Source organism: Hermetia illucens, chromosome 4 (genome assembly GCF_905115235.1).
Source record: "Hermetia illucens chromosome 4, iHerIll2.2.curated.20191125, whole genome shotgun sequence".
NCBI classification, from domain to species: domain Eukaryota; kingdom Metazoa; phylum Arthropoda; class Insecta; order Diptera; family Stratiomyidae; genus Hermetia; species Hermetia illucens.
In genome coordinates this window covers 52,855,258-52,871,648 of record NC_051852.1, presented here as the reverse complement: position 1 = coordinate 52,871,648, position 16,391 = coordinate 52,855,258, and the positions used below count along the sequence as shown (strand labels likewise).

General features: G+C 39.7%; 1 protein-coding gene across 1 annotated transcript in view; it reads left to right on the top strand.

Moving 5' to 3' along the window:
• The window catches only part of LOC119653591 (interferon regulatory factor 2-binding protein 2), a 54,628-nt gene that overhangs the window by 1,707 nt on the left and 36,530 nt on the right, over nt 1-16,391 (top strand). The gene's annotated exons all lie outside the window — the stretch shown is intronic.

Sequence of the window (16,391 nt, the reverse complement as noted above, 5' to 3'; positions counted from 1 at the left end):
GTTTGCTTCGCTTCAGTATTTGGCGTGCAAATAAGTGGAGGAGACCTATTGGCGTCAATCAATAAAATGACGACGACGTTTGAGTAACAACTGCAACTGCTCTCGAACGTGTCGGAAAGTTGCGTCGATGATAGTGAAATCAGAACAACGTAATATCGGCTCACTAGCAAGCTGGGGGTGAATCATTGGAGAAAAATGCATTAAAGTTGTGAGAATGCAATGAGAAATTTGCTTCTCTTGCATCGGTTGATCCGAGAGTTGCAATTAATGAAAACTTTCGTTCTAGACCGTGCTGGATTGTTCCAATGATTTTAATGAAGCTATCGTCGTGGTTTTAGTGAAAATACCGTCTTGATGTATGTCATCCCTTATCAAAATTATGCAAAGAATGTCTTCTTGTAATTTGATTGTGTCGCTCGTAATATTCTTTGAGTTGATTTAATTCTGGATACAATCTCTGGAAATCTATTTTTTTAAGGGGGCAAAGGGAAGTCGTCTTTATTTCCAATGAAATTAGATCAATAATGATCTAAAGGCAATAGAAACTTAAGATGGGTAATTGAAAAGGGAAATCCCAGATGGAGCTGGACAATTAACTTGTTGAAAGCTGCACGTTAGGGAATCTTCATTGTACAACACAATTAAAGAAGAGATTCGCATGCAGATTTTAAACATTTTATTTAAGAACCCTTGGATGCAAACATGTTTTTCAACAGTTCTGCCCTAGCTAGGTAAGCTTAACGAGAACATATTACTGTCAGACTGTGATAAGGTAACATACTTGAGGCAAACATGAAGACGATCCCTGGCTTAATCGGCAAAGATAAAATTGCAGGACCAAATACTTCGTAAACTTGAAAATTGCAATGAAAACGAGTTGTAGTAATTTTTTATTTAAAAAAAAAAATCCTTTGTGATTGAATCCAGTGAATGATACAGCTGTACGTTAAGCTTGAAGAGATGGTCATGTTCGGTACCAAAGGGAAAGTCTCAATCAGAACTTTCCGCAAATCTTAGTTTTGACCGGTGTGTCCGGTTGGCTGAGTGGTTAGAGCACAAGGCTGTCGTACGGAAGGTCGCGGTCCAAATCTCATTGGTAGCAGTGGCATTTGTATCCTGATTTGACGTCGATACCAGTCGACTCAGCTGTGAATGAGTACCTGAGTCAAATCAGGTTAATAATCTCGGACGAGCGCAACGCTCACCACATTGCCTCCTACAGTGGACTGTAGTGTATCGTTACGGTCTTAAATGAAGTGCTCTAACATACTTCAAGGCCCAGTCCCAATATGGATTGTCGAGACAACGATTATTATTGTTAGTTTTGACAAAACGTGGGAGTGAGGATTGGGGCCGCTTAAATTAAGAGGGTTTTCCTATGGACCAATATTTCAATTTTTATTTTGCAATAAAAACTATACTTTCGATCTTTTTATATTATTATTAGCGCCTGGAATATAATACAGGGTGCGGCAACATAACTTCCTTTTTTCAAAACTCAATAAAAACTATTGTATGCGTCGGAAAATATTTATTTATTTTTTATAATGTAGGTACATGTCTAAAGTTTTTATTTACATTGTTTTGAAGATCAAATCTGTTAGGTGACGTCCCCCATTCTCCATACATTGCGTAAACCACTTGTTATGTTGGCAATTTCTTCTTGGATGTTGGTCTTCAAATCTTGTAGGGTTCTTGGACGGTTCACATAAAGACGGGATTTCAAAAAACCTCATAAAAAAAACACAATGGGACAGATCAGGAGAGCGTGCCGGCCATTCCAAATCGCTTCTAATTGAGACAAGGCGCTCTGGAAAGTGCTCCCTCAAAACAGCCATCGATGCTCTTGAAGTGTGTGCTGTTGCACCGTCTTGTTGGAACCAAGTGTCCCCCAAATCCAAATTTTCTAGCCGTGGGTTTTGGGTGAATGCAAAGGCTTTTGATGCAATTCTCGAGAGTTGGTGTCAGCCCAGTAGCGCATGTTTTGTTTGTTAACCGACCCACACGCTGTGTTGCAATAACCGAACATCCGCTTGAAAAGTAAACCTCAACGGCAAAGGCACCCTCCTCACTATTCCAACGCATGATGGCGACTGAACCGTGTCTGGACAAAACTTTACAGTATCCCCTCTTGAACGAGACCACTAGCGCTCCGCTATGACATCAACTAACTGAGTGGCGCGCATTTTAAAAAAGGAAGTTATGCTGCCGCACCCTGTACAATATTTGTTATTCTTGATTTTGATAATCATTCGTTTTTATTTTTTTGCCATCAGTTAAGACTTCTTTAAAAAAATCATAGGACCATAAAGGAGAATGAAGATCCTGTCAACCGATCATGCCGATCATACCATGGTCTAGACAGTTCCTTGGCTATCAAGGATGGAACATACTCGTAATACTTAACAATCGCTGACTTCAGCTGGCGAAGGTAAATCTTGCGCCAAGTTAAGGAAAATCTGACCCTTCTACAACAAGATCCAATCGGAAGAGCGTTTGGGCCAGACGCGCCGAAATACGTACCGGGTTAGGGCAGTTTGCACACTCGGCATATCTCACAATTCGTATTGCCGAAATTGTGGAGAAGAGAGGCGAACCATCAAGCACTTCCTTTCTATCTAGGTCTAGCTATTGCCAGGCTGCGGACGCTAGCAGAGCATTTTTGGGGACTTCAAAGGGATTTGAGATTGCAGGGTAGGGGCTGCTTTCCATCGTAAAAGCTATGGACTGCTCTGAATTCGTGACATCAAAATGGCGCACAACGCACAAGCTCACCGGAGTGGGTGATGATGCCTACCTATTAATCCATCCTTACAAACCAAATTCCATATATACTACATATACACTCATAATTCGGATTCAGAATGTTAATCGTATTTTCGTTGGGTAAAAACGAATTTCGTGTTTTGTGCATTCAGTTAAAGGTACTTATACTCAGAAATGAAGCAACAACTGTCTTGCAGATTTTCCTCCTTGGAAGTCATGTAATAGAACACAGCCTACACATCCTTCATTCGTTCAACAGAATCAATTTTTTGGCATTTTTTCCATCTATCTTTTCGGCCTACGTTTCTAACCCGTTTTTTCATCTTCTCCCAGTTGTTTTTAGCTATCATTATTTCTTTACACGTAAAAACGGCCGTCGTAAGCAGGGTTGACTGATTTAAACCAAGTGTCAAGTGTTTTTTTTTTTATAAAACTTGATTTTTGATAATTCAGCATAATTCATTCATTTCATTCTTAGATTACTTAAAATCATAATAATCATAATCGTAATTTATTACACCCTGTCCAGCCTGCTTCGAAGATTAGATTGGACCTGATCAAACCTCGAGAAAATCCTTTCTTCAGAGGCAGAGAAAGCCACGGCTGTAAACAACCAGTACAAAATAGGCGTTAATTGACCACACTCGTTTATACTGGTGGTGTACATTTGGTCATGTGTGGTATCGAATGAAAAAAAATAGTACTTTCTGAACTGATCTTATTTCTGATATTGGGTGAAGTATAGAAAAGATAGAGTTTGTTCTCAGAACCTATCCACCCGGAAAATTTGAAAAAAACAAGGTGATGCATCTATATGAAATTTTGGTCTCAAAATACATCACGATCCGATATCTGCACAAGTAAAATATTAGGTTGTTGCCAATGAAATGGCCGTTTTGGTATTAAAGTTTAAAACGACAGTAAAGCTTCCAAAATTTATTTATTTAATCAAAATTGTTGCCAGTCGATTCAAAACACTTCTCCCAGCGAGATTCAAGAGCATGTAACATATGCCAGTTTCGTAGAAGTCCAACTGTCGGGTGTTGATAAATTCGTCGAAGGCAATTTTGACAGCCTCTTCGTTCCTAAATTGTTTTTCCGCCAAAAATGATCCAAATGCTTAAAAAAGTGGTAGTCGGTTGGCGAAAGGTCCGGTGAAGATGGTGGATGAGGGAGAGTCTCATAGTGCAATTCGTTCAACTTTTGAACCGTTGTTCTGGATACGTCTTTATTGACCAATCTCGGCCGTTGAATACTCAATTTTTGGTCCACTCCCTCGAATTAAGCACAGTATTTCTACGCATTTATCGTTTCTTCAGGTGGCAAAAAAGAATAGTGGATAACTCCATCTGTACACCACCAAACAGTCACCATTACCTTCTTCGGATGGAGGCTCGGTTTCAGCATATGCTTCGGTGGCTCATCAGCATTTTGCTGATCGGCGATTGTCGTATAATATCCATTTTTCATCACTATTCTGTGCAAAAAGGGATCGCTTCTGTTGCGGATGAGTAAACAACTGCAAATTTCCATTCGAAGCGCCATGTTTTGCTCCGTACGGACATGCGGAGCTCATTTGTCGAGCTTTTTCACCTTTCCAAGTTGTTCGAAGCGCCATATTTTGCTTCGTAAGGACATGCGGAGCTCATTTGTCGAGCTTCCAAGTTGTTGCAAGTGCCGGAAAACTGTCAAATAGTGTACGCCCAGTTGCTTTGCAATGTCTCTCACAGACTGACGTGTGTCGGATTCGACTAACAAACGCAATACGTCGTTGTCAACCGAAGGTCCAGGATGTCCACGTGGCTCACTTTGAAGGTTTACGTCGCCTGATTGGAAGTTTTCGGACCACCGCCGTGTGGTTCGTTCGCTTGCCGTATCAGCTCCAAATGCGCTGTTACTGTTCTTGGTTGCCTCCGCTGCTTTATGAAGGAGTTTGAACTCATACAGAAAAAGTATACATTCTTGGCTCTTTTCCATCCTTTTTTACTTTCTATTCACTGTCACCACAAAGATGGTCAACACTGAAATGACTCCTTGATTAAATGTAGGAGTATTTATACTTGGTTATCCGATATCAACAACTTGCAAAAGTTTTGATCCTAGTTCATTCGTTCATTCCACAAGGAATTCCTTGTTGCTAGAAACCCCGTGATAATTTTTTGAGACGTTGCGCGGATCCGAAATCATGAAGGCTGTGGCTTAAAATTTCGCAGACAAGAAATCGTCTGGAAAATTCCAAAAACTACACAACTATACAATATTTCCTTAAAATTTGATATTTCGATTCAACAGTTTTAACCACAGTGATGGCGTTTCATCCGATGAAAATATTTAAAAATACTTCCCAAATGGTTTCTGGCATTTGTTTGAAGTTATCACTACTGTTACTTATCCGGCAAATATATTTATTGTCGTCTCGGTTAACCTCTTTTCCCTCTCCACGGTTCGCCACCAGGATGGCTTTTCTTTTGTGATACAGTTTCGAAATGTTGTATTCATTTCCAACGTACTTCTGAGAAAATTCCCAAAATTTTCGCCTAAATACTTTGGGTTGTTCATATTATGTATATTTAGAAGCCGACGATTTATACAGGGGTAGTAAACTGACGTATTTCTATGTTTAACGAAACAAGGTTCTAAAAATAAAAACCTTTAGGTTTAGTTTAGTTCAGTTGTTACCGAAATCTTCTTGCGAACAATTCAAAATTTCAAAACAACATAATCGCACTTTCATTAAGTTACAACCATCCGGAGCCCAGAGCTAATGACTGAGCGAAAGTAGAATAAAGTTGAACATAATTCACTCGGAACATTACCATACAGTAGGAGAAACTGTAAGGCGACTTAAGTCCAACATGGTTAGGGCTGCTGGACTGAAACTGTTGGAGTATGGACAACAGTTGCACCACATTTTTATTGACTTAAAAGCCGCCTATGACCGGCAGGGTAGAACTGTACACGTCCATGAGACGATTCGGTATCCCGACGAAATTGATAAGACTGACTAGGCTGACCCTGACCAACATGCGAGGCCAGATAAAGCAGCCGGATTCAACATGAACAGTGGTCTAAGACAGGGGGATGCCCTATCATGCGTCCTCTTTAACTTGCCCCTGGGGAAAGTGATTCGCGATGCAGATGTCAATGCAAGAGCCACCATCCTCCACCAAGATCTTGGGCTCCACATCAATGAAGCCAAGACAAAATATATGGTGGCAACGTCAGCACCGAAGACGAATCAACCAACAACATCAAATCGCACTGGTCAAACACAAAGAAGAATAAGGATAGGAGAATACAACTTTGAGACTGTTGACAATTTCTCCTATCTAGGGTCGAAAATCACAATCGCAAGCTACGATGATGAAATCCGCGCACGGTTGTTGGCTGACAACCCTATTCAGAGCCTATTTCGCTTGAAACGTCTCACCATAGGGTCAAAGACTATAATCTTGCCAATCCTCATGTATTCCTCGGAAACTTGGGTTCTTAACAAGAAAAATTGCGAACTCTTGGCCGCGTTCGAGAGAAGAATCCTCCGAAGAATTTTTGGCCCCCTACATGAGGATGGACGATTCCGTAGCCTACACAATGACGAAATCTATGAGCGATACCATGACCGTCCGTTTGTGGATAAAATCCAGCTCAATAGGTTACGGTGGGCGGGTCACTTAATCCGTATGGATGAGGATGATCCCACCCGGAAAGTCTATAAGGGCAATATCTATGGTAGAAAAAGAAGACGAGGCAGACCCTGCCTAAGATGGATGGATAGCGTAGGTCAGGACGCCAGACAGCTTTTAAGGATACCGAATTGGTGGGCCTCGGCGTAAAACCGGGATGTCTGGAGTTCCCTATTAAGGCAGGCCTAGACCGGATACCGGTTGTTGCGCCGTTGATGATGATGATAGTTACGGCTTATCCCGTACGCCTAAAATTTGTCAAGGCGATAGTAGATAAGTTAGTGAGCGAAGTCGCAGTTGTTTCTTGTTCTTTAGCGACGAGGAGACACATTCTGATTTAAGTTAATCTGACAAGGAGGAAAATGTTCAGGTGACCGTCACGTATGGACGGTATTCAGAACGAGTCACGTTACAGTGTGGAGTGGCAGAGTGGTGAATCGTAGGTCCGTATTTTTAAAGGCTCCGTCATTACAGATCTCGGCCATCCTAGAAACATTTCTGATACCAGAGCTTAAGAAAAGGAGGAAATTAAGTCGAACAATTTTCCTTCCAGGTTTCTCCGAAAACATCGCCTCCTTCGCCTAACTTTTTTATTGGAGACTGTTGTTTATGGGGATATTAAAGTCTCGTGTATATCGATGAATAAGTGTACCTTGACTCAAGTGTGGTCAAATATTCAACATGAAATTCGCACGACATTGCAAAAAGTTTATGATAATTTCGAAAATCACTTTCAAAAGTGTACACACAATAACGGGCTGTATTTATCTGGTGTAATATTTCATAACCAGATCAACATAAACAAATCATTGGATGTGAAATTTTGTTTTCATTTTTTAAGAAGATAGTAAAATAATCATTTGAAATCTGTCCCTAATATGTTAAATAATTTTTCTCTACACCATTCAAAGTCGCCAGATAGAAAATTGAGGGCGAGATTAAGCTATAATTATAACACTTTCGGCATTCTTATCTTCTACCAGCGCTGGCCCTTCTTTAATATGCAGTGCTGTCGCTTTCATGACAAAGCTTGAAAAACACAAATGTCAAGCACTTTTCTAGTGCCCACATGTCCACACTAATGGAGTTTCTCCCATACCGTTCAATGACAGATAACCTTACTTCTACAAGGACTCATCAATGGCAATTGATAAATCTTAAGGTATTTTATTATACATATATAAAAATATAGCGTCAGAAACAATGATTTTCTTACAATTGTAATATCACTTCGAATTATCACAGTGAACAGTGAGGTCGAAGACCAATGCAATTCTCGTTGGGGTATACAAGTTTTGTTGCGCTCATATGGCATCCTCTTGTCGAACTTTTTGATTTTCTATTACGTGTGATTGGAGACCTTCATGTGCATCACCTCTAATCTAAATCTTTTTATGCGGGTTGACTTGGGCCGACAATTAAAAGTTTTTGATGATTTAGGTGAGCAAAAGTGTTTATTGAAGGAACGCCATTTTCATGAGTTCAGAATTAGGAATTCCCTCAAAGTATTTCCTGTTCGTAAAAGGTCACTAGAAGGGGAGAAATCTCAAATTGTATTTATGTAGCAGACATGTTAACCACATTCGGAGGTGGAAAATCATACCCAAGAAAACAGGGTATGATTTTTTGCTTTCATCAACGAACACAAACTGGTATCGATGCCATCAGAATGCTTGCTCTTTCCAACTGGAGTGGGGATGGCAGCGATACAGGCTGGATGTTCTAGAGTTAAGCTAGGTACAATGGTGATGTTGAAATGAGAACCCGTTTCTCTCTTGCTACAATATTATTGAGCCCTGGAAAGCCCGCCGGAAATAGCCGTGAAACCGATATGATAAGTGCTGACTGCATCTACCAGGCTCTCCCTCATATCCTGGAACTCCCATAACATTGTAATCTTGATGGGTGATTTTTGCTCGGACTTGTGGTGGAGAGACACGGTCCTCGGGACCGTCACGATAACGGGAAGAGATTTGTAAATTTCTGCGGCTTCCACCAACCCGGTATTGTTTGGACAAAGCCAGCACATGTGGGATATTGTTCGGACGAAACCAGTCACAAGGTTAATTCAACAGTAGATTTAGTAGTTGTCTTTTGAATGTACGTAACAAGAGACGTGCGGACATCGACCTCGTAAGAGAACATCACTTCATGATTGCTTGTCCAACTTGTGTATTGCGTCCGGAGCTATTCGGGAGTTTGGAAATCTTCGAAGTGGAATTGGCTTTCAATTTGTTGTTATTTTTGTTGACGCTTCGTACTGCTTAAAATGAGAAGATGTAAATGTCTCTTTAAAGCTGCTAAAGCTGAAATTTATGTTTATTCTAAATATGGACGCTGCAATCGGTGCAACGAAAATTCCACTTTGCCAAGATGTTGCAAAATACCATAGTAAGTACTAGTTTAAAAAGCATGCAGGTAACATACTACAGTTCCTTGTAACGAAATCAATACGAAGTCTGAACTGAAAAGAAATTGGTTATTTGACAAACATTTAAGATATGCCAAGACAATGATCCATCGCATAAAGCATGAAAAACACGCACATGGTAGTTTCCAACTGTTTGAATCTTCTCGAAACCTCTCCACAATCCCCGGACTTCAAATTATTGAGAACCTGCGGGATTATTTCGACGATAGCAAGCCGAGCAAAAATATTTAATCGATCATCTTCTCGAATAATGAAAAAACAAAGCAGCGAAATATGTCGTACTACGAAGAGTGACACCCGTAACTGATGCTAAATGTCATGTTATGTTTTTAATGTGATTATTACGATTTTTCAGTCTGTCTCGATTTTAGTTTTGCCTACCAAAGTAGTTTTTTTCTTTGTAATTTGCTCCCAATAAAGGCAAAATACATGCAACTACTTTTACCTTCTTTCTGAGCCCATATACTTCTTATGATGGTGTCTAAATTTCAATTTTGCTCACTGTAAATGAAATATATTTCAATTTGGAAGGTAACCAGTGTCATTTGTTGTTTTTATTTTGTAAATCATTTATTCGAATGGGAAAAAAATTTTCTGGATAGTCGAGGTAGATTCAGAGAATGTTGGGGTTACTTGCGGAAGGAACCAAGAATATTTTCGCGTAACCACATCGAAAGTGTTTATCCATAAAAGCCTGAATTCAAATTTTTTTAATTACCTAAGTGAAAAAGTTACCCATTGTAATATTTTTCCCTATTCCTCGTTAATATGCCACTAGATCTCTCACGGTTTATCCTCCGTTTATAGCTGTTTTATCTATAGTTGAATAATTCAAAATGCTCAGAAGTTATTATATATGTATAACTAAAAGAGAATACTTTGAGGCTGATTTTTGGAATTATCCGACGCACTCTGACTCAGTGACTTCTCGTCTTGAGTAACGTTGCCCAACTTCTGAGGCACTGGAAAACGCATATAGACAGCTCTTATCCTTTTCATTCACGTAATCTTTCGATAAAAGCGTTGAATTCTATACTACCGGCTTCGATGAAAACAGGGAATACAAACTGCCCTGACATTTTTTCAGTTCTAATAAACAGCCATCAGATGAATGAATATCTAAGATTGGTTGCCAGTTGTTCTCTGTAAAGGGTGCTTTATTCCAATTGGTCCGACCTGTGATCATGTGGATGTGAAGTAAGAATTCTGTCAATCTTAAAACAAAATTGTACTTTAAATTTTTCAGAATAATTTCCGGAAACTGTAGTTTTATCCGGTTTTATCCTTTTTATTCCCGTTTCAACTTCTGTGCAATTGACAGATGGAATTACTCCAAACATCGGCAGTGCTTGTAGAAGTGGTAAATGTCAAATTCTTCTGTTGAAGTCAATCACTTGGTCAGCTTTCCATCAATAAGGAGTTTATGAGAGACGCGTTTTCTCTCACGGATCTTAATTAAGATATCTTTATTCCAAAGCCAAACATCATGATTGATGAATTGTTCTCCGTTCTTGGTAATCCTGATAGCTGCAAAGACGACTGTAATGAATGTGTTGTTGATTCGATTCCATGTTCCTAATGATTTTCTGTCAATCCGGTGATTGACTCCTTTCTCAGGAAATCGTCATCACACACTTTTGTTTTCAGTGATAATGAGAAAATGGTGGCGTCTTATGAGAATATAGTGACCTCCGTCTTATTTTCTCAATATAAAATGTAGGAAGATGAGACAACCGTTGTATTGATAAGTATAAAGTCGTGAAAATCCACTAAGCGACGATATGCTCTCTTTTTATTTGTGCCAAAGTCTTTAATTTCGTGGCGGCTCTTGTCTGTCGTCTCGTCGATGTAGTCAGTAAAGTCACCAGCGATGATGGTATAGTCATCTTCAAGTATTTTATAGGTCTCTACTAAGTATATCAAAAAAATCGCTAAACACTAACTATCCATCGATATTCAAACTAGGGTTTCGATAACATTCAATATGGCATGAAACATTCCTTGAATTTCAACTCCATCTGGCAATTGATTTTGTTTACAATGGATTATAAGTTGGCACGTCAGTGCATTTTTCAACAATAAAAAACAAAGAACATTGTGCAGTTATTAAATTTGTAAAAAAGAGTTTGAAGCCAATGGAGGGTATACCGAAATGGTAAATGTGTTAGGTGAATCTGCTCATTGGAAAAAAAAATGGTTTACTAGTACGCTGATGAATTTAAAGGAGGGCATACAAACATTCAACACAATGCACCTGCAGGACGCCCAAAAAGTGCATTAGATTCATACAACATAAGAAAAATACGGGATATGGTTTTGGTAAATCGTCGAATGACACAGAAGAAATTAGTGGAGGCCGTAGGCATCTCCACGGGCAGTGTACGAGGGGAAACCCAAAAAAAAAAATGGGAATTTCGTCATAACTTCTTTATTTCTCAATATTTTTACACCAAATTTTGATCACCTTCAAAGTATTCGCCTTTAACTACAATGCACTTCTCCAAACGAATCTTCCATTATTCAAAACATTTTTTAAATTCACTCATCGGGATGTCCATTAAGCCTTCCAGCAATTTTTGTTTCACCTCCTTCACAGTGGCAAAACGCTTTCCTTTCATATTCCTTTTGAGTCGTATCCATAGCACCAGGGCATTGATTTTGTCGATATTTTCATCAATTCTTGACGTTGAGGGGCGTCCTGAACGAAATTGAACCAATTATAAACCCTGGTTTTACTTAAGGTCTTAAGCATTGCAATAGTTTCCGCTGCCGCTTTCCCCAACAGGAAACAACATTTCACAGCCGCGCGTTGTTCTCAACAATCTGCCATTACGTTTTCGACGAAATGTAGAAAGTTGTTTTACTAAAAAAAATCTCACAGGCGAACCCCGATGCACTCACCACAACTTTGCACAGTAAGGCAGGTGGCGTAACACTAGCGGACATGTGGCCAAACAATAGGTTCCCCACTCTCCCTGCCCACCACAGCGTAATTCCCGGAACTTATGGGCCCCCCTCGTAAGCCATGTCTTAAGTCAAATTTTAGGTTTCAAAAAGCTGGTCGCACATTTTGTGCCGCATTTTTTAACAATGGAACAAAAACGCATCCGAATGCGATTTTCTCAGCCAAATTTGGAGCGCTTGCATCTTTCATCACCATGGATTGCATCGATTCATCACCATGGATGAAATCTGAATCTGATCTTGTAAAGGCTAAGGAGTAATGTTCATCCGAATCTTCTGCACCGAAGCGAATTCGTGAGCAGAAATCAGCTGAAAAGGTGTTTGCGTCAGTGTTATGGGATGCCAAAGGAATTTAGTGGATTACCTCCGAACTGGTAAGACAATAAACTAAGATTAGTACTGTTACCTTTTGGATAAAATTCATGAGAAAGGTCCTGGTTTGCAGAAGAAAAAAGTAATTTTGCATCAAGGCAATGCACCTGCTCACACAGCGCACAAAATCGTAGCTAAAATCACGGAATTAAAGTACGATTTGTTTCAATATCCACCTTATTCGCCAGATTTAGCTAACTCTGACTTATGGCTGTTCCCGCACCTGAAAAATTCTTATGTGGATATCTACTTTCTCAAATAGCTGCCGTAGACGAGTACTTTGCAAATCTTCCAGAAAACCACTACGGGGATGCGATCCTTAAATTGGAGAATTGTTGGAATAAGGGTATAGAAGCTAAGGGAGATTACACAGAAAAGTAATTTTTAAACTATAAATTCGCTTTTCCATTTCGCGAACTTTTTAATATATTAAGTTGTTGACAATGAAAGGGCCGATTTGGTACCCAAATTTGAAATGACTGTAAAGCTTACAAAAATTTATTTATCAAAATAGGTGCCAGTCGATTCAAAACAGCGAGATACAAGAGCATGTAGGCCAATTTCGTAGAAGTCCAATTTTCGAGTGTTGATAACCTCGTCGACGGCAATTTTGATGGCCTCTTCATTCCTACATTGTTTTTCCGCCATTGTTCTGGATATATGAGGTCTTGCGTTGTCATGAAGGAGTATCACACTATTTCTGTTGATTACTCTCGGTCGTTGAATACTCAATTTTTGATGCATTTTCTCGATTTGGGCGCAGTGTTTCTGTGCATTTATCGTTTCTCTAGCTGCCTAAAAAGAACAGTGGATAACTCCAGCTGTAGACCACCAAACAGCATCTAGCCATTGTGCTGATCGGCGACGATTGTCGTATAATACCCACTTTCCATCACATGTCACTATTCTGTGCAAAAAGGGATCGCTTCTGTTGCGGGAGAGTAAAGAACTGCAAATTTCCATTCGAACCGCCATGTTTTGCTTCGTAAGGTCATGCGGAACTCAATTGCCGAGCTTTTTCACTTTTCCAAGTTGTTGCAAGTGCCGGGAAACTGTCGAATAGGGAACGCCCAGTTTCTCTGTAATGTCTCTCACAGACTGACGTGTGTCGATTTCGACTAGCAAACGCAGCTCGTCGTTGTCAATCGATAGGCCTGGATGTCCACGTGGCTCACTTTGAAGGTTTACGTCGCCTGACCGGAATTTTTCCAACCACCGCCGTGTGGATCGTTCGCTTACCGTATCAACTTCAAATGCACTGTTAATGTTCCTGGTGGCCTCCGCTGCTTTATGACCGAGTTTGAACTCATACAGAAAAAGTACACGTTCTTGGCTATTTTCCATCCTTTTTTCTTTTTTATTCACTGTTACCACAACGATGGTCAAAACTGAAATGACTCCTTGATTGAATGTAGGAGTATTTATACTTCATTATCCGACACCAACAGCGACAACTGGTGGTGGTTTGATACAACAAAATCGCAACTAACTTCACTTGATTGCCAAATCGGCCATTTCATGTGCAGCAAACTAATACTTAGTAGCTGCCAAAAGGTGTTTTTCTCGATATCAGTTCCACCTGTCTGTGCTGCGCAGACAGTCAAGATATGAATTTTGCGATCAGCTGAATATATAATGATCTTCATTAACGGGTCATCAATTCGACTTCCGTAACAGCATCGCGAAAACTTTTAGAAACAGCAAAGCCGATACTATATTGAGTTCGCGGGCTACCAAAGTAGAGAAGTTTATAGGCGCAGTTATTGCATTTACGTTTTTATGTTGCAACTCTTCTATTTTCAACGGCATCGTGTATACAACTTCGGTTTAGCAGTCTATTCAGATCCGAACGCCTTTTCTGATCGGGTCACACATTTTACCAGTGAGGCTACCAATATTTAAAATGAAGACATCGTCCTTGTGCTAGAACGACCGCTCATTTTTCTACCAGACTGAGGTCCCTCCCGCCGTAGAATGTTAATTGGCATCGATTTTTTTTTCATTTCAACATTCAACGCTTTTTTTTGGTCGGCAGTTGACAGATCAGGTAGGGTTCAGTGGGAAGTAGAGGAACTCCACCTGTACGTTATTCATTTCATTCATATGATGGCAAACCCTTCTCTCTCATCTGGGGTTGAGAAAAAATATGTTATGCAGGAATATGCCAAAGTTTGCAAATGATTCACTGTTCGAATAAATATCGGAAGATAAGAAAAATGTTGGGATATTCACGTGATATTCCTTGTCTAATTTGAGATTTGCCAGAAACGTTAAACCCATACTCTATCTCCTAATACTATAGCACCAATAAGCGCATATCGCGTGTTTCTAAAGAAAGGCAGCTAATATAAGATTAGAAAACATTGGCTACTTGATACCCTAGACGCTTCAATTTTAAAAGTAATAAGAATCTGTAAAACTTCTGTGCTTTGATGGTAAATTTAGCTCTTCTTCTAAACTATGTAACGTGAAAATTAGAAAATGAAAGTGTCCATTTTGTTTTTTTCTGAATGCCATTGTTTCTGGATGTTTGCTTTTACAACTTTACGAAAATAATAATATAGTTTGACTCACGTCGTATTGTAGCTGGATTACAAGGGAACGGTTCTCATTGGACTTCTCTTAAAGTTCCAATCCACCTATAAAAATTCAAGGCTGCAGATCTCCAACTGAAATACGTTTCCAATGTATTGAAGCCATCTCCGTCGAAGATAAATATAGTAGAATGACGTCCAAATTACCGCACTATCCCCTAAACGCCTTCGCTTAATGTTTATGTTTCTAAGAACTTTCATTCAGTGTAATTTGAAATCAATACACGTCCCGCAGAAAGTCTTCGAATCCTCAATGATATATCGCCGAAATGTTGATTGCTTTCTGGTGCTGGGAGGAGAAAGTGCCATTTCAGGGTTCTACCTCAACCAGCCCCCTGGAACTCCTGGTCCACATTGAGGAGAAGTTGGAACTTGTAAAAACTATCGCCTGATTACATACTACAAGTGTTCACCCATAATTCGCACACGCCATGCATGCAACTGAATTAAAGTCGGGTCGGGGCAAATGGCCAGTAGCTGTGGCACACCTGCTTGAGTTATGTACGAATGTCGCGTGAAACGTAAAAATGGCAACGACGCGACCTCTTGCAGATCACTCTTTGCATTTGTCATGTTAGGGGAGGATTTATATATGTACAGCCAGCCAGACTAGAGACTACACTATTACATCATGCTAAGTTACTCAATGTTTACTATACCCGTGCGAGTAGAGATACGGTACCAACACTCGCAAGTTGTGACGCGGCTGCGCATTCCTATCTCCACGTTTTATTCTGGACAACGAGCACACGTTTGGGTTATACGGGAAAATCGATTGGCAAAGCAATCGAAACTTTGTGTCGCTTAAAGTGGAGCGAATTGAATATTGTCCATTGCATGAAACCAAGCTGGAGAGGTGTCTAAGGGTAGCCAACCGGGAGTTATCCTTCCACTCGACAATCAGGAATCAGGTAAAAGGGTTCAATAATCGAACAATGGAAATTATTGAATTTAACTTCCATAGCTCTCAGTGCTCGCAAAATTATGAAATAGATTTTCCTCGAAAGGAAACCATAAACATGTTTAAAAGCTCATGAAAATGTATTTGTAATGATCATGATAAACAATGGCAATATAAACGAACAAATTCCATGCACACATGCTCGTAAATCATGTATACGTTGCTTCCGAACTGATTAAAGGAACGGTTTTGATATTTCTTATCAACGGTTTTTCTTTTTCATTGAGGCCTGATAACGACTGATAATGTTCGACCGATAAAAATGATCGAATACGTGCCAAATTAAAGGGTTTTATAACCGTCTTATCAGGAGCATCAGAATTTTATCACACGAACTATTTTTTAACTGCTCCTGCTCCAATTTATACTTTTTATACAGACAAATCCGAAGCTATACCTTTCTTGTGGCTTTCTTCTCGGCTATTCTAGCCATATATGTACAAACTTGCATCTAATTCAAGTGATCCATCACAAGAAATTTGTTGTAGTCGTTAGCGGGTTTCCAATTGTTGGTGATATAAGTATAATAGATTGTACGAAAAAAAGTTTTATTTTTAAAGTATTACGGCTGCAAAACTAAATGTTGTTGATTATACAGGGTGCGGCAGCATAACTTCCTT